General features: G+C 57.9%; 1 long non-coding RNA gene across 3 annotated transcripts; it reads left to right on the top strand.

Moving 5' to 3' along the window:
- The first annotated feature begins 116 nt into the window (after positions 1-116).
- On the top strand, positions 117-7,769 carry LOC131274030 (uncharacterized). Of its 3 annotated transcripts, none has more exons than XR_011646204.1 (3): positions 2,610-2,989; positions 3,961-6,198; positions 6,756-7,769. It is a non-coding gene; the product is annotated as an uncharacterized lncRNA (long non-coding RNA). The 3 variants fall into 3 exon arrangements; XR_009181235.2 differs by having other exon boundaries at positions 2,659-5,109; positions 5,782-6,198; XR_011646203.1 differs by having other exon boundaries at positions 117-6,198.
- The last annotated feature ends 14,693 nt before the right edge of the window (positions 7,770-22,462 follow it).

Genomic DNA, 22,462 nt, shown 5'->3' with positions numbered 1-22,462 from the left:
CCCCCAGAACCCTGCCGCCCACCCCCCCACCTCGCCAAACGCAGGGGAGGAAAATGTAAAATCGCCGAGCCGTGCCTTCTCCTGGGGAGTCTCTGGGGGAAGGGGACGATGCCGGAGGGGCCCGGCGACCCTCAGCCCCGCCGTGCGGCCAAGGAGCAGGAGAGGGCCTAGGCGACAGGGAAACTGAGGCTCCGAAAGGGATGGGGCTTTCCCAGAGGCCGACAGGGGCGCCAAGAGGCGGGGGCGATGGAAGCTTTGGGTTCGGGCAGACCTGGCATCCGTGAGCATCTCCTGAGCGGCCTCAACCCCTGGCAGCCTGCAGTACCCAGCCTATGAAATGAGAAATGCGGGGGGCATCAGCATTAAACAGAATTCAAGCACCAGGCACCGAGGAGGTGCTAGTCAGAAGGCAGAGGCAGAAAGCCTCTAGGAGCAGATTTCCCGGATCCCAGTTGCAGCCAGGCTGCTTGCAGGCACAGCGACCTTGGGCAGGCCACATGACCTCTCTGTGCCTCCCTTTACACATCTGTAAAATAGGGGCAATTGTACCTTAAAATCCCGAGTTGTTGGGAAAATTAAATGAGTGTGTGTTTGTGCGAAGCACTGGACCAAGTGGGCACTTTCCCAGCGTCCGCCCTTAGGGCCAGGGCCAGAGCCCAGCGCCTTGGCCATCCCACTCGGGGTTCTGGAAAGAAGGCAAGCCAGGAGCCGTCCTCTCCTGCCACCCACCTCCCCGCCGGGCCTTTCTCGGTGGCACTTCCTCCTGGAGGCAGGTGGTGATGGCCAAAGGCCCAGAGGGGAGTCTGGGAGAAGAGTGGCCTGGGGCTCCGGCCTCTGCAGCTGCTGGCACCCTCAGCGCCCCGGTCTCGGCCCTCCTCTCCCCAGACCCGCCTGTTCTCCCACGGGAACGCAGGGGCCACGCAGCTCGCGCACCCCTGCCGAAGCTGGGGTGCTCTCTGTCCCCCCTGGCAGAACACCATGTGCTTGATCTGCAGCACGCAGCGTCCCGGGGTGGGGGCGCTGAGCGGAAGTTTCGCGGGCAGGAGGAAGGAGCTGGGGCCCAGAGCCCATGCTGGGCCCCCGGTTTCACCCACGAGGCCCAGCAAGGCTCTGTTTTCTCATCTCTCCTTGGGGATAATATTTCTATCCAGCCAGGACAGTTGGGAAAGTCAAACGTCACTCGTAAAAAAACTTTGACATAAGCCTTAGAACGCACAGGCACGCGTGTTGAGCCTGGCTTTTTCCCATTGAGGTGGGTCACAGCTCCCCGAGACACCCCCTTTCCCAAGACACCCAGCATCTTCCCATACCTGATGGCCACCCCAAAACCCTAAGGATGAGCTCCCAGAGAGAAGCCCTCCTTCTCCTGCAATTTCCTCGGGTTTCCCCATCTCTGCAGAGCAAGCTCGCCCTTGATGACCCACCCCGGTCTCCACCGGTGCCCACACTGACATCTGCACTTGCTCCTGGGTATTGCCGCAACTTGCCCTCCGCGGCAGACCTGCCGCCCCCTGGCCTGTGAGCTCCTGAAAGACCACCGTTTCCTCCCTGTCTCTAAGAGCCCGGCCTCCCGAGTCGGTGCCCCGGAAACCGTTGCTGAAGCACGACCTGCCCCACGCCCTTTGCATCCCTGTGTCTGCAGACCCAAATGCCAAGCACAGGCGAAGGCCCCAGCTTGCCCACCCCTCTGCAGCTGGCCAGTCTGTGGCAGAGGTGGGCGAAGAAGCCGAGACCCCCTCCCGGGGACGGCTAAGTTCCCTCCGTAGCACGGCCTCAGTGTCCCCTCTGTCACATGGGGCTGGAAGCATGCCAGCGGGAAGCTCAAATGAGGCTGCGTGGCATCTAAAGCACAGTGAGCCGTGGCCTTGGGCATCCCAGGTTCGCTCAGCTGCCAGGCCCCTCGCACCCCAGGACCCAGAGTGCACCCAACGCGGGGTGCAGCTGCAGGCTGGGGCGCCGTGGCTCGTTGGGGAGTAGGAGGAGGCTCTGGTGTGATTGAAGGTGTCCCTAAAGAGGCCAGGCTGCACTGCGGGAAATTCACGTGTCTAAGTGGAGTGTGGCCCGCTCCACCCGCGCCGGCCCCGAGCCCCTCCCTAGAAGAGAAGGTCAGGGAGACTTCCAAGGGTGAGCAGGGGGGATTGCGGCGGTCAGCGGGGTGGGGACGGAGCTGCACTTGCGGCTCAGGGCACACACCTCCTGCCGCCTCGCCCGCGGCTCAGGTGCTGGGTCCTGGGCTTGGCACCAAGCCAGCTGCTTAGCTGTGCCACCCCAGCCTGCCCTTCCGAGCCCCAGGAACGGGCTGTTGTGGGAACAGGAGGCAAACTGTAAATGGCCCGACTGACCCCAAGGGCCCCTGCCCTTGCTATTCTGGGCCCGCCAGCTCGCAGGCCCTCAAGGTCCGGGCCGGCCGCCCACACCCCCCCCAGCCTCGGGTCACACCGGCCTCTCGGGAATTCAGCCTTCCCTCTGCCCAGTGGAGAAGCTGGGAGACAGGGGGCGAGCAGCCGGGCAGCGCCCCCTGGTGGCCGGCCCGGCCTGGCCTGCCCGTGGCAGCCCCGGCTCCCCCCCCAGGAAACTTGTGCTGACTTTGGAGTGAGAGTAGCAGTCCTGGGATGACATGGGCACAGATGTCATAAATGCATAGAGTTAGCAGTGCAGAAAAGCTCTCGTGGCTCCAGGTGGCTCTGCCCCCTGCCTGGGCTGCGACGAGGCAGGCACCCCAAGAAAATCCATGTCCTCCCTTAAAAACCGCCCCCCTGCATCAGCTGTTCGAGGCTGCCCTGGGCCAGCCCCCCTGGGAGGCCCCACGTCCTCTGGTTGGCTGGGCCAGGCAACAGGAACGAAGCTAAACCAGAGAAGAGAAAGCCAGAGCTGCGGGCTTTGACCTGTCAGGAACAGATGCCAAACCGGGCAACGACAAGTCCCGCTACCCAGGAGATGATGGCACTAAATCCTTAAAATGTCCCAGCGAGGTAAACCCATTTTACAGGTAAGGAAAGGGAGGTTCATAGAGGAAAGCAAAACAAAGCTTGCCAATAAAAAGGAAATAACCGGAAGTGGGATTTGAGCCCTCCTGACCCCACCCCAAGCTCTGAACCACGGTGCTTCATTGCCCCTTGAGAGCCCGGCGGCAGGCATCGTGGGGAGGGGAGTGAGGAGCCGCTGTGGTCAGGCAGCCCCCCGGGGCTGGGGCCGAGGGTCCGTCCCCTGGCCTCTTTGGCAGCCTGGCCAACCCTGCCAGCCTGGGTAGGCTTCAGCTGGGGGCACTTTAGGACCAGCCTAAAGTCCATCGGCTCCTTCCAGCCCAGGGCCCCTGCCCGGGGCATCGTCTCGGGCTGGGGTGGGGAGGGGCACAGGGCCTGGGCCTCGGCATCCAGGCACTGGGTGGAGCCTGCCCCGCCGTTCCTTGGTGCATACGTGCCACCCACGGGTGGGGACAGGAGAGCTCTACGAGGGCAGTGTCCAGGGGCGGCCGTCTCCCTGGCAGCACGGCACGGAAGCTTGGGTCCTTGCTATACCCTCGAACCCGGAGGCCCTGTTGCGGGGTGCTTAGATCATTCCACAGAGGGCGTTTCACCCATGGGAGGAAGGGAGGAAGAGGGAAATTGGACTGCTGGGAGGAAACCCTCCAGTGGGAACAATGCAAAGGAAAGGTGCCCTGGAGTACCCTCCGGGCAGTGAGCAGAAAGGCGCGAGTGGAACCTGGTCGCCTGGCCCCGGGTCCCCTCCCGGCCTCCCTGGCAGCCTCCCAGCCTCCACCGTCGAGACATCGGGTCCAGTGGACAGTGAGAAAACACCCAGGCAGGGAGCGCTGCCCGACGCCGGCTCCAGTCTTCCCTCTCCCTCCCGCTAGCCAAGGGCCTGTGATGCCGAGGCCAGTGTGACAACCCGGCCAGGTAAGGGTGCCCAGGTGTCTGGCCAAGCGAGCACGGGGCTGCTTGTAACAGGAGGGCATTTCAGGGGCTTTCGTCATCGGTGCGCGGATTGCACAGGCGGCGGGTTCCACCTACAACCGAGGAGGTTGCTGTCAGCACCGAGTGACGTCTCACCCGTTCGGCTGAGGCCTTCAAAGGGGAAGTGACTTCAGCCTCCAGAGAGAGCATCCCCGTCTCTGCTTCAGGCAGCCAGCGTCCCCCGGGGACTCAGGGACCTCCATCGGGGCCCCTGGCTTGCAGCCTGCCCTGCGGAAGTTGGACTTGGGCATCCCCACGGCCGCGTGAGACAATTCTGTAAAATCGCACGCTCTTTGCAGATGCGTCCTTTCGGTTCTGTTTCCCTAGAGAACCTGACTAACACAGGGAGCAAGGCCACCGTGGGAACGGAGGGCCTCTGTGGGCTGGGGACAGAGGGCTGCAGGGGGAGGCAGCCGGGCTGCAGAGCCCCCTCCCTGAGGCTCGCGGGGTGCTTGTCCGCCTTTAACGGAGCAGGTTCCCATGCGGGGGAGGGGGGAGCCCCCAGGCTGGCTCTCGGGTCAGGGAGGGGCAGAAAGGGAGAGAGGGACAACTGGGAGGGCAGTGGCCCCGAGCACGAGCCTGGCCCGAGGCAGGCCCGGACCAGGCCTCCCCACGGCTCCCCCCACGGCTGGGCATGTCCTTCCCCTGCCCCAGACATCCCAGTGGCTTCCCGCCCCCCTCCATGGTACACCTCACCCCCCGCGGGGCTGCCAGCGGCCCCCTGCCTGCCCGATGCGTGGCCAGGCGGCGGCTCCCCTCCGCTCCATAGGGAAGTCCAGGTTATTCTGCTGGAGAGAGGAGCCACGCGGAGAGCGCCGTGGCGCCAGGCGTGGCAGCGCAGGAGACGCCCTGGACACCCGCCCGGAGGGGCCTTGGACGCCTCCAGCCCCAGCCCAGTCTGCAGCCGGAGCCGGGGAGCCCGAGCCAGCAGCGCCTGGCCGGGGGAGCCGCTGCATTTTGGGATCCGCGGTTGCGCTGCAGTCGAGAACCGGAGGAGAGTGGGAGCCAGACTCTACATCCGCTGCCCCATTTCCTCTCTGACCTCGGCTCCTGTCACTCTCCAGACCCATTCACTCTGCTCTCACCAAGCTGGGATCCTGCTGCTCCTGCCCCAGGGCCTTTGCACTGGCTGTTGCCTGCACTGCCCCTCCCCCAGGTAGCATCATGCCCTCAGCCCTTAGCCCCTGTAGGCATTTGTCTGGCAACTTCTCAGTGAGTCTGTCCCTGACTACCCTGTCTAAGTTTGGACCTAGTGTTTCCCACATCTTACCTGCTTTATTTTTCTCAATGGCACTCACCATCATCTGACATGACATATATATATATATATTACTATATATATAGCGTGTGTATTACTATTACATGCTAGTTATATGACATGACATGACATGACATGACATGGTTTTTATCTGTCTCCCCCCACTAAAATGGCAGCTCCTTGAGGTCAGGGCATTTTGTCCACCTTACCCCAGTTGTGTCCTAGCCTTGAGAACAGTGCCTGGCACACAGTAGGACTCCATAAATTCACGTGGAATGAATCAAAGCCCACTCCCCACCTTGGACCAGGACCTGCTCAGCGACTTTGACAAAAGAAAGCGCTGTGTCCAGAAAAAGAGGCGGCCGTGTCAGAGGAGGCCTGGGGCCGGGTTGGAGTCGCTGCCGTGGTCTGGCTTGGAGTCTCCCAGGCTGATCAACTGAGTAGGGGGCAAGGGGATCGAATCTACAGTCATTCATTCCCTCCCCAGGGCTGGGGCAGACAGGTGCGCGGGGCGAGGTTTCTACCCCAAGAGCTCAGGGGCTGAGGCTGGACCGTCCCTCCCCACCCCAGCCTTTCTCCTTGTCCACCTGGAACAGTCCAGAGGCCTCTTTAGAAACCTCCTGGGGCTGGGCGCGCAGCCGTGAAGGGAGCGAGAACCCCTGCCCTCGTGGAGCAGACGTTCAGGAGCTGCGATCCGGCAGAGAAGATACAAGCACGGGTCTGCCGAGAGCCAGGAGCTGCAGGCCAGAGCAGTCCCGGCTCCCGAGCGGGGCAGCCCTGGGAGGCTTCCTGGAAGAAGGAGTGCTTGTCTCAGGCTGGAAAGGCCGTAGGATTTCCACTTCCCTGACATGTCCTCGTCCTCAAGCCTTTGCTCTGTCACCTCCTCCCCTCGCTGGCCGTCTGCAGTGGGAACTGCCACCCTGGATTTCTCTTCCTGCCTTTGTCGCTTGGAACATGTCGTGGGAGTGGCTTGGGAAGAATGTGCAGGTAAGACCACCCCTGGAAGGGGGTGAGTCCCAGCCAGGGGTCTTCTGGTCGGCAGGCAGGAGAGGAGGGGGGACGAGGGGACAGTAGAGGACACTGCCCTGGCCGGCCAGGACCTGCTAAGAAGTGAGGGGAGCATTTCAGCCTCAAGCAGCACTGCCCGTGGGGGAAAACAGCGAGGCAGGCCACTCTGGGCGAGTGACCCCAAGAGGGCTCAGGGGCTGTCGGCAAGCGCTCTGGGCTCCCTGACAAGGCTTCTCTGCTGGGGAAGCTGTGGGGGCGCAGGGAGGACGGCTCCGGTCCACTGCTTTCCCCATGGGGTTCTGTTTCAGCAAAACGGTATCGCCCATTCCTAGGAACTTAATGCTCTCAATGCAGATTTTAGCGCCTTTGTAGTCTGGCTGCTTTTTAATTGATTAGTTGTTTCAGTTCCATAGTTATAGAAAAATGAGGCACATAAGGATATGATTAAAATACTGGGGCCCCACAACGATGTGCTTTCTTTCAGGACAGGGGTGTGAATTCCTCAGATTGGAGAAGGTCTCTCCTTTTCCTTCTAGCTCTCCTCCGTGGCTCTGGGAGTCAAGAGCTGCTTTCTCGGCTGAGGGTGAACTATTGCAGAATTGGTCAAAAGGCGCTGGCGTGGTTCAAGCAGTTGGGCACCTGCCTACCACATTCCCGGTGCCTCCTAAGGAAGACGAGCAAGACAGCAAGCGGACGCGACAGGCTGGCAGAATGAGGAGGCACAAGGCGAGACGCAACAAGCAGGGAGCAGATGTGGCTCAGGCGATTGGGAGCCGCTCTCCCACCTGGGAAGTCCCAGATTTGGTTCCCGGTGCCTCCCCAAAAAGAACAGACACAGAGAGCACACAACAAACAGACACAAAGAGCAGACAGTAAGTGCCAACAACAAGGGGGAGGGGGAGAAATAAATAAATACTTTTTAATAAAAAGTTGTGTGTTAATTTCGGGAAATGAATAGAAAAAGTGAAAGCACAGCATAATGTTTATAACTAGCAGTGCGATAATATGGGTTTGACAGTGGTTGAAAGGGAAAGTCTAAGGTCATGTATATTACTAGTATAAAAGGAAAGCCAAAAAATGTAACGTGGGACTGTATGGCATAGTAAAGCCCCATGTGAAATGTCGATACGGGTAATATTGCATGTGTAAGACTGTTTCTTTGAAACTAAACAAATGTTATGTTAATATTACACGATGTAACTATCATTTAAAAAAACAACAACACATAATGCCAAGTGAAAGAACCCAGACACCAACTACTATGTATTGTATGATTCCGTTTATGTAAAATGTAAAGAAAAATCAGTTTATAAAGATGGAATTAAATTGGTGATTATGTAGGGCTTGGGAAGGACAGAGGGATGGAGAGGTGGCTGCTCAGGGGCGTGGGGTTTTTCTTTCTGCAGCAGTGAAGTTGCTCTAAAACTTTTTGTGGAGATGAATGCACGACATTGTGATTATATTGAAAGCCATTGATTGTACGCCTTGGGTAGATTGTATGGTATGTGAACATAGGTCAATAAAACCGCTTTTTTAAAAACAGGAAGAAAGAGCTGCTTTCTCTTCCCAGGACCTCTGAGAGTTCTTGGACGCCTGCCTCCCCACCCAGCACTCCTTGCGAGCCTCAGTTTATCCATCTGTAAAATGGGCCAGAGGGAGAAAGAGGTGGAACCCATGTCTCTCAAGCTCCTCCATTCCTTAGTATTCTAGAATTTTCTTACGCCTCTCCAAACCCCAGAGCACCCCAGGGGAAAATGGGAAACATTCACTGGGGGAAAAAAAAAAAAAGGCTCCCCTGCCTGCCTTGCCTCCGTAGCCACCAGGAAAAGCCAGGGGGACGGGCTGTGAGCAAGCGGCTCTCCATGAAGGCTTTGTTCTCAGGCCGGAGTTGTCAACAGCCTAACAAGACTCAGAAGCTTGGGGTCCCCTGGGAGCGGTAACCCATCCACTCCACAGCTCTGCGGAGAGATGTGAAACCACAGCGAGAGCCGCTGCTGCTGCTCTTTTTCTCTTTTTTTTTTAAGGAAAACAACTTTAAATTCCCCCAAGGAATGCATTCCTTCATTGTGAAGTATTCCCTACCCATCTGCCCCATTCCCTCAAAAAAAAAAAAGAAACCAAAAAAAAGAAGGCTTGGCTGCTGCTTCTGTGCAGGCTCCTCAAGAAAACTATTTTTACAGCTCCCTGAAAAAGTCCCCGCTGGTGGCGGCAGCCGGGCACATGAGGGGGCAGAACGGAGCTGACGCCATGCACATTTATTAGCAGCGAGGAAAATTAATAAAGCAGCCGCGCAGCCACGGCCCAGCTCAAAGGCGGCTCCGCAGGCCTGGGAAGCCCCGGGGACAGCTGCAGATCTGGTGGTCCCCAGCCCGAGTCCTCTAGACGCCTCATCACGTGCGATCCTAGCTCGGCGCAGCTGGAGGGAGGCTTGGAGACCGGCTGGTGCCTGGGGGACAAATGCTTTTCATCATGCTGCCAAATCTAATTGATTGGTAAGGGCTGCCCGAAGTCCCGCTGAAAAGGATCCTGAGCTGCCTCTGGGTTTCCTTGGGAAGGAGCGCGGTCATCGATTAGCAATGTCTGCCGTGGGTGGCAGCAGGAGTGGAGGTGTCCATGTCATGGGTTTTCTTGGGAAGGAGTGCAGTCATCGATTAGCAATGTCTGCCGTGGGTGGCAGCAGGAGTGGCGGTGTCCATGTCATGGGTTTTCTTGGGAAGGAACGCGGTCATCGATTAGCAATGTCTGCCGTGGGTGGCAGCAGGAGTGGCGTGTCCGTGGGTGGCAGCAGGAGTGGCGGCGTCCATGTCATGGGTTTTCTCGGGAAGGAGCACGGTCATCGATTAGCAATGTCTGCCGTGGGTGGCAGCAGGAGTAGCAGTGTCCACGCCAGGGTTTGCCAACCCTCCCGTCTGTGAATGGGGGATTCTGAGGCCCAAAGCCCCGTTGCAGGCATCGGCTGCTGTTGGTAAATGGCACCTGGTCTAACTCTCTCTGACCCATAGACCATCTCTGAGAAGCCAGACAACCAGTTCAGTCAGAGCCTGTTCTGGGGAAACGACCAGTGAAACCAATTGTCTCGTGGAGCCGGTCGGTTCAGCCCAGGCAGCTGGTGTGACGGGGCCAGGCCTGATCTCTCCAACACGAGGGGTCAGTTCCTTCCAAAAGGATCCCTGGGTGAGACCAAGCAACTCTTTGGGCTCGGGACAGTAAAACCTCCAGCTGGTCACTGGAGTGGTTCTCAGCAGGCGGTGAGGGAGGCTGAACTGTGTCCCCCACTTTCCACCTGTCCGTAACCTGCGTCCCCGTCCCTGGGTGAGTAGGACCCCCTGAAGGTGTGGTTCTGGGGAAGGTGTGGTCCACCTGAATGAGGGTGGGTCCGCGTCCACATTCCCGTGGAGGCCGTATAGAGAGAAGACCCCGGAATCCAGAAGTCAGAGAAAACTGGAATGGCAGGGGAAAGGAGAGCCACCTGCCTGGGATAGGAAAGTCAAGGAGCGCCAAGGCCGGCTAGAAAACACCGACCCTGGGAGAAGGCGTGGTCTCGCCGGCAGGCTTGACTGAGACTTCTGCCTCTGATCCGCTCTCGTTGTTGAAGCCAGCGCCAGGTTACGGTGTTTGTCACAGCAGCTCAGGCACACTGAGACAGGCGGGTTACTGTCCATCTGATTTCTTCCCGACTGGGATCAAGCTGGCCTAACCACCCTCCCCACACCGTCTCCCACCTGCCGAGCCTGGCTTCTTTCCTTCTCCTCGTGGGGCTTGTGACAGGCCCGGCCTCCTCTGGCCGAGAATCCCCGCGGGGGGGCTGGACAGCTGGGAGTCCTCCATGCCCCTGCCATGCCTGCTCCCACTTTCCCCACCTTTGAGCGGCTCCTGTTCCATGAGACAGCGCAGAAGCCGGCCGAGGACTGAGGAGAGGAGGCCGAAGGGTAACGGCTGGTTTTGATATCAGGCAGGAGTGACGGCAGCTCCAGTTCACTGCCCGGCTCAGGGTAGCGCAGATAACATCTGAGGAGCCTCCGAGCAGAGGACGGCATGGGAGAGGCTGTGGCGTGAGGAGGCGGCATGTCGGGGAGTGGGGCCGTGGGTGACAGGCCAGGCCGTGGGAGAGGCCAGGTGCAAACCCCGCCACCCCACACCCCGGGAACGGTGAGGTGCACAGCTTGCCTCTCGGGTCTCCCAGCGCTTGTTGCATCGCCCCCTGCCGAGTCTGCCCTGGTAGCTTAGGTCCCCACATCCCCCCTTGATTCTAACAGTTTTCTTTCCAGGGGAAAGCAAAACAAAACAAAACAAACCAGGGAAGCAGATGCGACTCAAGCAGTTGGGCGCCTGCCTATCTGTCATATGGGAGGACCCGGGTTCGATTTCCAGTGCCTCCTAAAGAAGACGAGCAAGACAATAAGGTGATGCGATGAGCTGGCACGGCAGGTTGATGCAGCAAGATGATGCAATGAGATGGCACAACGAGGAAACACAATGAGAGACACAACAAGCAGGGAGCGGAGGTGGCTCGAGTGATTGGTTGCCTCATTCCCACATGGGAAGTCCTGGCTTCACTTCCCAGTGCCTCCTAAAAAGAAGACGAGCAGATAGAAAGACACAGAGAACACACAATAACCAGACATGGAGAGCAGACAGTGAGCACAATGAGGGGAGGAGGGGAGAGATAAATAAATAAGTAAACCTAAAAAAAAAAACAAAAACAGAAAAACCCACAGGGCCTCCCCCAGGGCTCTTCCTTTTTTCCTAGGGATTGAACCCAGGCTGGTACGTGTGAAGCAGGTGCTCAACCACTGACCTACGCCCACTCCCTGCCAGGTGGCGGGCAGGGCCAGCCCTGAGTTGAAGTCCGCTCGCCTTGCCAGGGGAGCTAGGCTGAGTTCCCTCATCTCGCTTGGCCTCAGTGACCTCGTGTCACCAAGTGGGGACAGAGCAATCACCGCCCCTCAGGGGTCTGTTGTGAGGATTAGAGGACCTGGGCTGGGGTCGGGCCTGTGGCAGATCCTCGCAGTCCCTTGAACTTGTCTTCTAACCTTTCAGCCCAAACCACATAGGCTGCGGGGCTCTGGGCCCGCCACGCCTCCTCCAGGAAGCCCTCCCTGAACCGAGGTGGGCCCATTCATGCCTCCTGCTCTGGGGGCGTTCAGGCTACCCCGCCCTGCCCGGCCCACCCCGAGTTCTGTAACCAAGAGTCTTGCTCCTCCAAAGAGCCTGTGAGTCACGGGGCGGGGGAGGGCGGCAGGAGGGCCCGCAGCCCGCCTCACTCCCGCAGGCCCCCGGGGCGGGGCCGAGAGCCCGGTGGGTGCTGAATACAGCGGCCGCACAGAGGCTGCCTCCCCCACCGCCTCCGCCCGCCTCCGCCCTCCCCAGGCCCCCCTGATTTCCCAGGCCCCTCGTCTCGCTCGCTCGCAATGCTTCTGTCTCCACGGCTCCGGGACTCTGTTTGCACAAGGGAAAACCGCCCTCCGCGCGCACACACACAGCCCAGAAAGCACGCGGCTGCTCCAGGCAGGCTGCCAGCGATTGAGTGACCTGCAGCTTCCTTCCCAGATCACATTCCGCTGGCAGCGATCTCGCCCTGCCTGACGCCAGCCTCCACGCTCACCCCCAGAGCAAACATTTCCAGTTGGCAGCTCGGCCTTGTTTTTCTGAGGCCCTGATTGAGACTCCCTGTAGCAAACAGAAAACAAAACGGCATGGAACAAAAAAATAAATAACATAAATTGTAAGCGGAGGGGGGCTGGGGTGAGGTGGGAGGCGTTGGCTCCAGGACTTATGGAGGGAAAAAAAAAATCTAAATAAGCTCTGGGGTGTGCAACGAGTTTTTCAGGAGCAAACACACAAATGCTGGCCACCGCCCCCCCCCCCCCCCCCCCCCCCCCCGGCTCCAGAGGCTGTGATCGGCTCATTCAGGCGCCCTGCTCAGAGGCTGACTGTGTTCTCATTCACAGCTGCGAGGGGAGACGGGCTAGGGGGAAGGGGGGGCAGGCCACTGCTCTAAAGGGGGGGTCAGAGTCACAGGAACAGTGTTTGTGCTGAAGGGGAAACGGGGAGGAAAATAAACCCTGCTGGCCAGGTTAGAACCGAGGTGTGGGAGGCGTCGGGGCCATGCAAGGGGTGTGGGGGCGCCCCTGGGTTTGCCTTCTCAAACTGAGAGGCGAGATGTCACAGTCCAGGGGTGGACGGGGGGGGGGGCCGGGCCAGCTGGGGAGCGCCGAGGCGCGTGGCCCGGCCTGCCCCGTGGGGTCAGGCACAGGCCGGGTGTCAGGGCAGGGCAGCTCGACCGGGGCCCGTCGGGCACAAGCTGGACGGGTGGGGACAGATGTCTGAAGATCAGAAAGGACGGAGGTCAGGTGCTCGGCTCATCAGGGGCGGGGGAGCTAGGGAGGGGTCTAGGGGCCTCGGGGAAGTGGGGGGGGGGGCTCCACTGTCCCAGGGAAAGAGGACAGAGGGGGTGGGTAAGAGACCCCCGGGGGGGTGGGGCGGGGACAGACCAGCCCCAGGACTCTGAGCCACAGAGCGTGGCTGCGGGCGGCAAAAACCGGTAGCCCGGGGTTCGGGAGAGGCCCCCAGCCCACGGGCCACTCTGGGGTCCGGGCTGAGAGGCGGGGGTCCCCGGCCCAGCAGAGCCCAAGCAGGGCTCCCGGGCGCCAGCGGCCCACCTGCGGGGGACGCGGCGAGAGGGGGCGAGGGCAGGCAGCCTGAGCGATGCTGCGACTCCAGCGGTGGGCCCCTGCGCCAGGGAGCCAGCCTCCCCCCACCGGGAATGCTGAAGGGGTCGGGGGTGCGAAAGAGGCCTCAGGGCGAGGGGCGCGGGCCAGGCGAGTGGGGCGGCCGCGAGTGTTCGGCTGTGCCGTCCAGGCTGCTGGGGCTCCACGGCCACGCAGAAGATCCAGTAGTTCTGGTCCCGCACCTTCCAGGAGAGGCTGGGAGGACACGGTGTCCGAGTCCCCCGGGGTGTGTAACAAATGCACCTGCCTGCCCTTCGGACCTGGCCCGGCCCTGCGGATCGGGCCGCCGGGGAACCATCCCGTGGGTTCTAGTGCACGTGGAAGGAGATGGATCACTGCCTCGACAACGCCGCCGAGCTTGTTGGTTCTCCCCACCTCTCTTCTGCAGCTGTACCCCTATCTTTCTGGACCCAAAGACCCAAAGGACTTCCACAACATGGGAGGACAGCAGCCAACAAACCTTTCCACAGGGTATTTTGGCTTTGACTCACGAAGGGTATTTCTTAACCCAAAGAAATTAATCTCTAATGGTGGAAACTCATGTCTGGAGTGTTTAGGGGTTTAGGGGCTACTGACCCTCAAATATTCTATATCATTGAGTCCTCAAAGTTCTTTTTTAAAAGGAAAAAAAAAAAACCTTTCCCTTTATTTATCAATTCTCAGAGTAATGTGTTAGTTCTCTAGCATCTGTGATGGTCGAAGCTGCGTGTACCCCCAGGAAAACATGTTCTTAAATCTAACCCATTCCTGTGGGTGTGCGCCCAGTGAAAGCAGGACCTTTTGATGAGGCTGCTTCAGTAAAGGTGTGCCCACCTCAGCCAGGATGGGGCTCAATCCTCTCAACGGAGTCCTTCGTAAAGGAAACGAATACCGAGAGAGAGTCGTGGGAGCAAGAAGCTGGAAGCAGTGGACCTGGAGGAGAAGAGCGGGACCCGCGGCGCCACCACGTGCCTTGTCCTCTGGCACAGGCGCCCAGGCCCGCCAGCAGCTGGTCTCAGGAAGAGAGCATCACCTTGGTGGGGCCTGGATTTGGGCAGTTCCTCGACATCAAAAGTGTTAATAAATTCCTCTTGTGCAAGCCAAACCATTTGCTTTATGCAGCCTAGGAAACTAAAACAGCATCACTCAAAAGTATTTTTTAAGTATCATTTTGAACTCATGGATTTTTTAAATATTTGATGCATTTTTATTCATTCCAGGGATTTTTGGTTTTGGTTTTATTTCATTTTTAACGGCCAAATTATCTCTTTTGTCCAGAGGGAGCTCCTTTGAGTCGACATTTGCTTCCTTTGACATGACTCCAGTGGTGTTTGATAGCTTTCCTGCTTTCTGGTAGAAGATGCTCCAGGCTCACCTGGTGTATTTGCTGCTCCAGACGTGGAAACAGCCAGTTCCCCCAAGAAAGCTGGTTTACTTGCAAGGAAAAAGGTGCATAGAGACCATAAATGGGGTACAAGATGTGCTCAGTCAAAGACAGCCTATTTCCCTTCAGTTGCTTCATTTTCAAGAACTTGACTCTGGGACCAAGAACATCTTCCCCATTAAGTGTGTTTTTCCCAGATCCAAGCCGTCTCCTCTTGGGAGATACGCTCCCTCCACACCCAGTGCAGCCTCTGCCCTTCTCCCTCCCTAGCTATTACCCTCAGCCCCAAAGCTCCCCTCACCACCACTCCTGGTAGAGAGCAATGTGAGAAGTGCAGATATTAAAGTCAGAGAGTTGCTTGCCACGCTATGCCACAGTTTCTTCATCTCCACAGCGAAGGTGGAAGTATTTTAAATTAGATAACTCAGGCAAAGTTCTTAGCCCAGTGCTTGGCAAACGTAATCACTTGGAAACTTGCCAGGAAAACCTACAGAAACTCTATTGGTGTGCAAACAGAGTTTACAGCAGTCTTCTCTGATATGCCTCTGTTAGTTTCTGGCCTCTAAAACAAATACCATATAATGGGGTTGGCTTAAGAAGAGGAATTTATCAGTTCATGGTTTCGAGGTCAGGAGAAATCCAAAACCGAGGCATCGGCAAAGTGATGCTTTCTCCCCAAAGACGGTGGCATCCTGGGGCTGGCTGCCAGCCATCCTTGGTCCTTGGCTGTTCTGTCACATGGCAGTGCACATGGCGGCCCCTTCTCCTCACTCACCCAGAGTCCACTGGCTTCCAGCTTCTGGCTGCTCCCCACGGCTCCCCTCTCTGGGGCCTTCCCTATAAGACCTCCAGTAACAGGATTAAGACCCATCCTAATCGAGCTGGGTCACACCTTAACCAAAGCTGTTTACAACGGGCTCCTACCCAGAGGAATGGATTAAGAGCAAGAACATGTTTTTCTAGGACACATGACTCAAGTCACCGCGATTCACAGGGCAGGGGGGCCCATAAAGCCCCACACTGCTATAAAACAGAGACACAGAGGTGATTCATGCCAGCATCAGGCTCCTGAGGGAGGGAGTCTCCATTTGGGGAAGGAGCAGTCGAAGGAAATAAATAGTCCATTATTTATTTTATTTTAAGCTGCAAGAAATAGAGTCTCCCCCATACTGACTCCAGCACGTGTTTGGGGGGGCAGAGAATAAATCAGGATGGCAGGATGGCCGAGCCTCATAGAATCAGGAACTGAGGGTAGCTGAGGCAGCCCAAGTGACCAGCTCCTCTCCTCGTGCAGCCATTAAGGCTGGTCACAAAGATTCCTGTTCCTCGTCCTTCTAGGTACATGGTGAGATTGCATGACTCTTCCATCTTTTCACTGAGGCACAGCCGTGAGACTTGCTCTCACCAATGAATTGCAAGCAGAAGGGACATGTGTCACTTCCAGACAGAAGTCTTAAAAGTTGATGTGCGGGGAAGCAGATGTGACTCAAGTGATTGGGTTCCTGCCTACCACATGGGAAGTCCCGAGTTTGGTTCCAGGTGGCTCCTGAAGAAGGCGAGCTGGCGCGACTGGCAGATGTGGCAAGCTGGTGCAGCAATGTGATACAACAAAGAGACAAAGGGGAAAGGCAATGAGAGACACAACAAACCAGGGAGCGGAGGTGGCTCAGGTGATTGAGCGCCTCTCTTCCACATGGGAGGTCCCAGGTTCAGTTCCTGGTGCCTCCTAAAGAGAAGACGAGCAGACACAGAGAGCAGACAATAACCACAAACAACTGGGGGAAGTAGGGGAGAGAAGTAAATAAATAAAAAATAAATAAATTTTTTAACAGCCAATGTGTGATGGACAGAATCTCCCTCCTTGCCCCTGCAAAATCCAGGTGTCAGGATGGAACATCTGACGGGCTAAGTTTTCACATGCTACAGGAGGTAGCGCCTCCCCAGCTGACTGGGGAGGGACAGGTGGCATGTGATCAAGAATAAATTCTTGTTGGGTTAAGTCATGGAAGGCTGGGGGTTGTTTGTTTCCCCAGCAGAACCTAGTCTATCCTGACCACTTGTGTACCATCTCTTTCTCAATGGCTCACTCCCTCTCTCAGTGAGTCTGATAATCAACTCCATCCTCTTCCTGCTACCAATGAGCTTATTCCTTCTCTAGACTCTAGAATAGTTCTTTCCCTGTCATCCTCACCTGCAACTTCTTTTTTCCATTTATTCTCCACCCCCCCTTGCCATCTGCACTCACTGCCACTCTCTGTGCCCACTCACTGTACCTTCTTCTGTGTCTGCTCATCTTCTCTCTAGGAGGTACCAGGAACCGATCCTGGGAACTCCAACATGGGAAAGAGGCGCTGTATTGCTTGAGCCACCTTGGCTCCATGATTTGTTGTGTTTCTCACTGTGTTTCCTCTGTGTCTCTTTTTTGTTGTGTTCATCTTGTTGCATCAGCTTGTGGTGCAAGCCAGCTTGCCTTCACCAGGAGGCCCCAGGAACTGAACCTGGGACCCCCCTTCCCAATACAGTAGATGGCCGCCCAATCGCTTAAGCCACATCTGCTTCCCAACCTGCTCCTTCGTCTGCTCCCCTGGCCCTGTCTCTCCTTCGTTGCTCCAACTGTAAGTGTCGCATTTCTCAGGATATTGACAGAGAGACAAATGGATGCTCGATTGCCCCTGTTCATCTTTTTGTGCCAGGCCACACATCGGTTGTGGTCCAGCCCCTAGGCTCGCTCTCCAGGATAGATACCAGCCCTTGGTCCAAATAGCTATGGAGGAAGGAGACAAGTGGGGGCAGGTACCACAGACTACAAAGCACGGCTCCTGCTCTGGGGCACGGCCGCCTGGAAGGGGGGCAGGCAGGGTTCACTGCTGCACATTAACCTTCCATCCGCAAGGGCCGAAACATCTGGCGGGAACAGGAGCCCTGGAAGAGAACATCTGGAGCGTGCTCCGCAGCAGTGGGAAACAGCTGCGTCCCTGGCAGCGTCTGCGTGAGTAACTGATGCGGGGTCTCCTCCGTACGTTCAGCGTCACATGTGTGCTTCCCCTTGCCGGTAACAGAAAACCAGATTCAAAGGGGCTTAAATATTTTTAAGAGAAATTCTTAGCTCACTGGGCTGAAAAGTCCAGAGACCAGGCTGGCTCCAGGGGAGGCATTAATCTAGCAGCTGAACAATCTCACTGGAGACCCAGTTTCTCTCTATCCTGCTAATCAGCTCTGTCCCTGAATTGAGTCCCTTTTGGAGGTCCCCAAATGGCTGCCAGAAGTCCCCAAAATTCTTGTGCTTGTCCCAGCATGCCTAGCAAGAGGCCCAGCACTGACTCTGATTGGCCAAGACAAAGTCACATGCCACAAGTGATCCAACCTCGGTGACCAGAGGGAAGTGGACTACACTGGCTCGCTTGCATGCCCCCCACTTGGGACCAGCTTCCTCGGGCCTGCAGGGGTCCCCAAGGGGACGCTGAAGAATGTTAGATGGAGAAAAAGGTGCATGGGAATTTATCTACTGTGCCACACAGGGTTGGGACTAAGGTAAGGCGAGTGAGAAGCCAAAGGCACAAAATCTAAAGGGCGCTGGTTGCCAGGGTCATGCAAGCACAGGGTCAGTTTTTTTGTTGTTTTTTGTTGGGTTGTATTGTGTTTGCCTGACTCTGAGAGCCACTGACTCCTGAAATTTTGTGCTCTAGGCATGTCACTTACCTCCCCCAAATCCCAGCCTTGGTCATATAACGGATGAACCCAAAACTTGGTGATTTAAAACAATAAGTGTTTATCATCTCACAGTTTCTGTTGGTCAAGCTAGGGGTTCCCGGCTTGGAGTCTCCCGCGAGGTTACAAACCTGGGCTGCCGTCAGCTGACGACCCAACTGGGGCTGATGGATCTGGTTCCAAGATGGCGCCCTCAGTTCCTCTCTAGGGGGACGTCTTCAGAGGACTGTTGGAGAGCTCTCAACATGGGGGCTGGCTTCTCCCAGAGTGAGCCGTCCAAGAAAGAGCCAGGTAAAAGCTACCATGCCTTGTCTGACTTGTCTCAAAGCACATACCCTCACTTCTGCCACCTTCTATTCATTAGAAGTGAGTCACCAAGTACAGCCCACACTGAAGAGAGGGGAACGAGCTGCCACCGTTGGAAGGAAAAAGTGTGAAAAGCATCTGTGGACATCGTTTAAAGCCACCTCCTGAGGCAAAGACAACACGATCGGGCAACTGAAGCTGCTACGGAACCCTGAATTTTGGCTTCCTTACTTCCCATTACCTTAAAACGAGAGGACACTGAGGCAGTATCTCATGTGCCAGCTTGGTTCGATTGGTAATGACTGAGAAAGAGCACTGTGATTGATTATTGATGTCTGCCCTAGGCCAGACCCACAGCCATTGCTCCCTTTATCTTTGAAAACAGAATTTGGTTTTGTTCAGGGATGCCCTGGCAAGGTGCTCACAGAAGACGTGCCTCAGGCGATGAAGCACGATCGGCCTGAACCTACCTGGCGATCCGTCCCCCTGCCAGCGATTGCTTTAGGAATGCAGATATGACCCAGTCCTGGCCAAGTTAGGGTGAATCTGATGGAGGGATCCTGGGAAAGGTTTTCCTCCCAGAGAAAATGCCGCAGGCAAGGAGAAAGCTTCCTTCCTCGGAAAGCAACTGTAGGCAGACAGGTGCTTAGAGGGCTGGCTGTCTCCTTAGAGCCAAGAGGAGGCCAGAGCCCCAGCACCACAGAGCTGCTGAATTAGGAGATCCTGGAACCTCCCACCTCTGGACTGCTTGTTTGGGGAGGTAGGAAATGCTCGCTTGGGACAGTTTGGCTGGGTTTTCTGTTACTTGCGGCCCAAGATAACTCAACTGCTACACGAGGCGGCCTTACCTGTTTCATGTACTTTCACATACCTTGAAGAAACCTGGACAAGTCCCTTCCTCACATCCTGAAGAAATCGGATTCAGCCTGTATCACAGCCTTCCTGATCACCTGGTATGCACTGGGTCACTTTTCTTGCTAAGGAGATCCTACACTCGTCTTCTTTCATACAGACCTTTTTCAAGAGACTCTTACGAAGGTGTTCCCAGCCCACCTCAGGTCTAAGACCCAGTAGCAGACCCATCAGTCTCTGGGGAAAGTGTAGAACTCCCAGACCCCAAGGAACTCACCTAGGACAGACCCCCAGACCTGGTCACCCTGGGCTGGGAGCCCAGTGCACTATGAGATGCCAGATCCAGCAGTGGAGGCAGTGCTCCAAAGAGCCTTTCCTCCCCTTCTTCCCAGTTCCCTCCCCTCCTCCTAAGGGTTTCCCTTTCTTTTTATTTTCTTCTTCCCCTCTGGGGCATAAGTCCCCAGTATCCATCATCTTCTCCTTTCTCATTGTAATAGGTTTTTATTCTGGGCATATAGAAGCTCAGAACAAAGACGGCATTTCCCAGCCTCCCTTGCAGCTAGATGGCTACGTTCTGACCAGGGAGCTGTCAGGGACCGTGATGTGGGTACCACGGCCCTAAAGTGAGGCGTGAGGAATGCTGTGCCCTCCCTCTACCCCTTCCCTCCTGACATAGGGTATTGTTTGGTGTTTTTTGTTTGTTTCGAGGGGTGCACTTTGGGCCATGAGGATGAGAGTAGCACCTACAAATTATGCAGGGAAAAAAAAAAAGAGTGTGCCAGCATTTGCAGATTAGCCCTGGACCACCACCTGTGGCTGTTTCATAAGCCATATAAGCTTCCATCTGTTTGAGCTGCTCTTATCTGGGGTCCATGTTCCCTGCAGCCCAACCTCTCACGTCTCCTGCCTTTCCTTTCCCTCCCCTCCCCTCTCGTATTTTTCTTTTCCTTCTCCCTCTCCTCTTCCTACTCTTACCCCTCTCCTCCCCAAACCTCAAATCCCCCTCTCTTTCTCTTCTCTCTTCCCTCCAACCCACTGGTCTCTTCCCAGGCAGCAGGTGATGGGAGCAGGCAGCCAAAGGTACTCCTGCCCAACCCCTGTCCCCCAGCGGCGTGTCCCCACCCCAAGGCCCTCGACCAGCTGGGGGTTTGTTCCCAGCCAGAGGCGTCCCCTGCCAGGTCCAGCCCTGGACCCAGCCTGCTCAGGGGAGGGGTGGGGAGCCAGTCAGGGCACCAAGCCCCTCAGAGCCCACCCCATGGCCTGACGCCCAGGGTCCAGCTCCATCTCCTGATCCCGCCGCAACTCCTGGGCTGGAGACCATCTGTCTGTGCCCTCTGGCTCCCCCAGACCCAAATGACCTTAGACGTCGGGGACACGAAAACCAGCCTGAGTAGGCTCTGACCACCACTTCCGACTCGTTCTCCTTCAACCCCAGGACCCAACCATACCAGTGCGGGCAATGGTGGCAGGAGAAGAGGCAGCCAAAGGCACGCTGTCCCACCAGGACCACCTCGAGAAAGCCAACTTGCCGGCCTCTTGGGACTCCATGTCCCCCCCCCACCCCTGCCCTGGGAGCCCAGTGCCAGCCTTCTGTCCCCGGCCGGCCCTCACGGGCGACAGGTGGTGCCTTGAAGACAAGTCCTGGCCTGAGGCCCAGGGCGGGGTGTCAGCGGGTGCAGGGCCCTGGGCTTCCTTCCCCTGGCGGGTGCGTGGGGCAGCCCCGGCTCTCCCCCTGGCTGAGCAGGGCTGAGAGGGGCCGGAGCGGCAAGAGGCCACGCGGAACCTCCGGGGCCCTTCGGGAGTGGACGCCTGGCCCGGGGGAGGCAGGAGAGCCCCAGCGCCACCCAGCTGGCCTGGCCCCGCGCCACCCTCAGCTCCACCCCCACCCACCCGCCAAGCCGAGCTCTTCGATCTGACCCTGCCCTCGACCCCCGGCCACCCCCAGATCGAGGCCCGCCAGCACCACGTCCTGGTGCTGTGACGACGTCACGTCAGAAGTCTCTAGAACTTTCCATCTGCAGTCAGCGCCGTCTCCGCAGCTGCTCCGGGGGCCACGCCCCGCCGTCCACCCTGGGAGGGGATCGAGTGTCCCCCTGGGGGCCGGGCTGACGGCCAGGCTGCGGAAGAACAAACTCAGAGGCGGCTCCGGGAGGCGGAGGCTGCTGCGGGCAGGGGGGGGCGGCGGGGGCGGCGGGGGCGGCGGCAACGAGCCCAGGCGGGAGCCGAGGGGGGAGCCCGGGCGGGGCCGGGAGAGCCGGGGCGGGCAAGGTGTCGCGGGGGCAGGCCAGAGACCGCACGGCGGGGACGAAGAGACCCTCGTGCCCACGTGCGCGCCCTCCCTCAGGGCGCCGCGAGCCCGGGGCCGTGCCCCTGCTCTGCCTGGGGACGTCCTCGTCCCACCCGCCCCGGGTCCACCCGGTGACAATTCCTTCCAGCCTGCAGAGGGTGGCTCGTGGGTCGCTCCCCAGCTGGTCCCCTACCCTGGCCCCTGCCGCTCTTCCTGCGCAGTCACTGGCTCCCTCCTGTGAGCCCCCCCTTCCCCCCCCCCCCCCCCCCCGTGTGTTCACCACGGCCCCTCCCGCGCCCGGTCAGCAGGTGGCCTCACAGCCCACCCGTGCATCTCCCCTCCTGGCCGCGGGCCCTCCAGGCCAGGCTGCGGCCTAGCCAAGCGCGGGCACGGCGGAATCTTCCAGAGACACAGTCCCCGGGGCCGCACAGGAGGGCAGCACCGGTTCACCCTGGAGAATTATTCACCCCTTGCTGAGCACACAGTTCAGAACCCCAACACCCACAGTTATTGAACGAATGCAGTTAAATAGGCCTTTCCCACAGACCCACAGCACTCCACCTCCGTGCCCAGAGGCCTCTTGCGTCAAAGTCTTGGAGCTCTTTGGGGTTGGCTCTCAGTTTGAGGGTGAAAGACACGAAAGAGCAATCCAGGGAAGTGATGTGACTCAAGTGATAGAGCTTCCGCCTACCATATGGGAGGACCCGGTTCAATCCCTGGGGCCTCCTGGTGAAAAAGAAGAAGAGAAAGCACACCTGAACAGTGAGCCAGTGCCCACACAGTGAGCTGAGCCGAGTGCCCACGCGACGAGCCAGTGCCCATCGGTGAGCCAGGGTCCACACAAGTGAGTCACGCAGCGAGATGATGACGCAACAAGAGAGACAAAGGGGAGGGTCAAGGTGAAGCGCAGCTGAGACCAGGACCTGAGGTGGCGCAATTGACAGGGAACCTCTCTCCCCATCAGAGGTCCCCAGGATCGAATCCCAGTGAATCCTA

This window comes from Dasypus novemcinctus, chromosome 17 (assembly GCF_030445035.2).
Source record: "Dasypus novemcinctus isolate mDasNov1 chromosome 17, mDasNov1.1.hap2, whole genome shotgun sequence".
In the NCBI taxonomy this organism is placed as follows: domain Eukaryota; kingdom Metazoa; phylum Chordata; class Mammalia; order Cingulata; family Dasypodidae; genus Dasypus; species Dasypus novemcinctus.
Note: the sequence above shows the minus strand (reverse complement) of the source record. Positions and strands in the feature narration are given on the sequence as shown.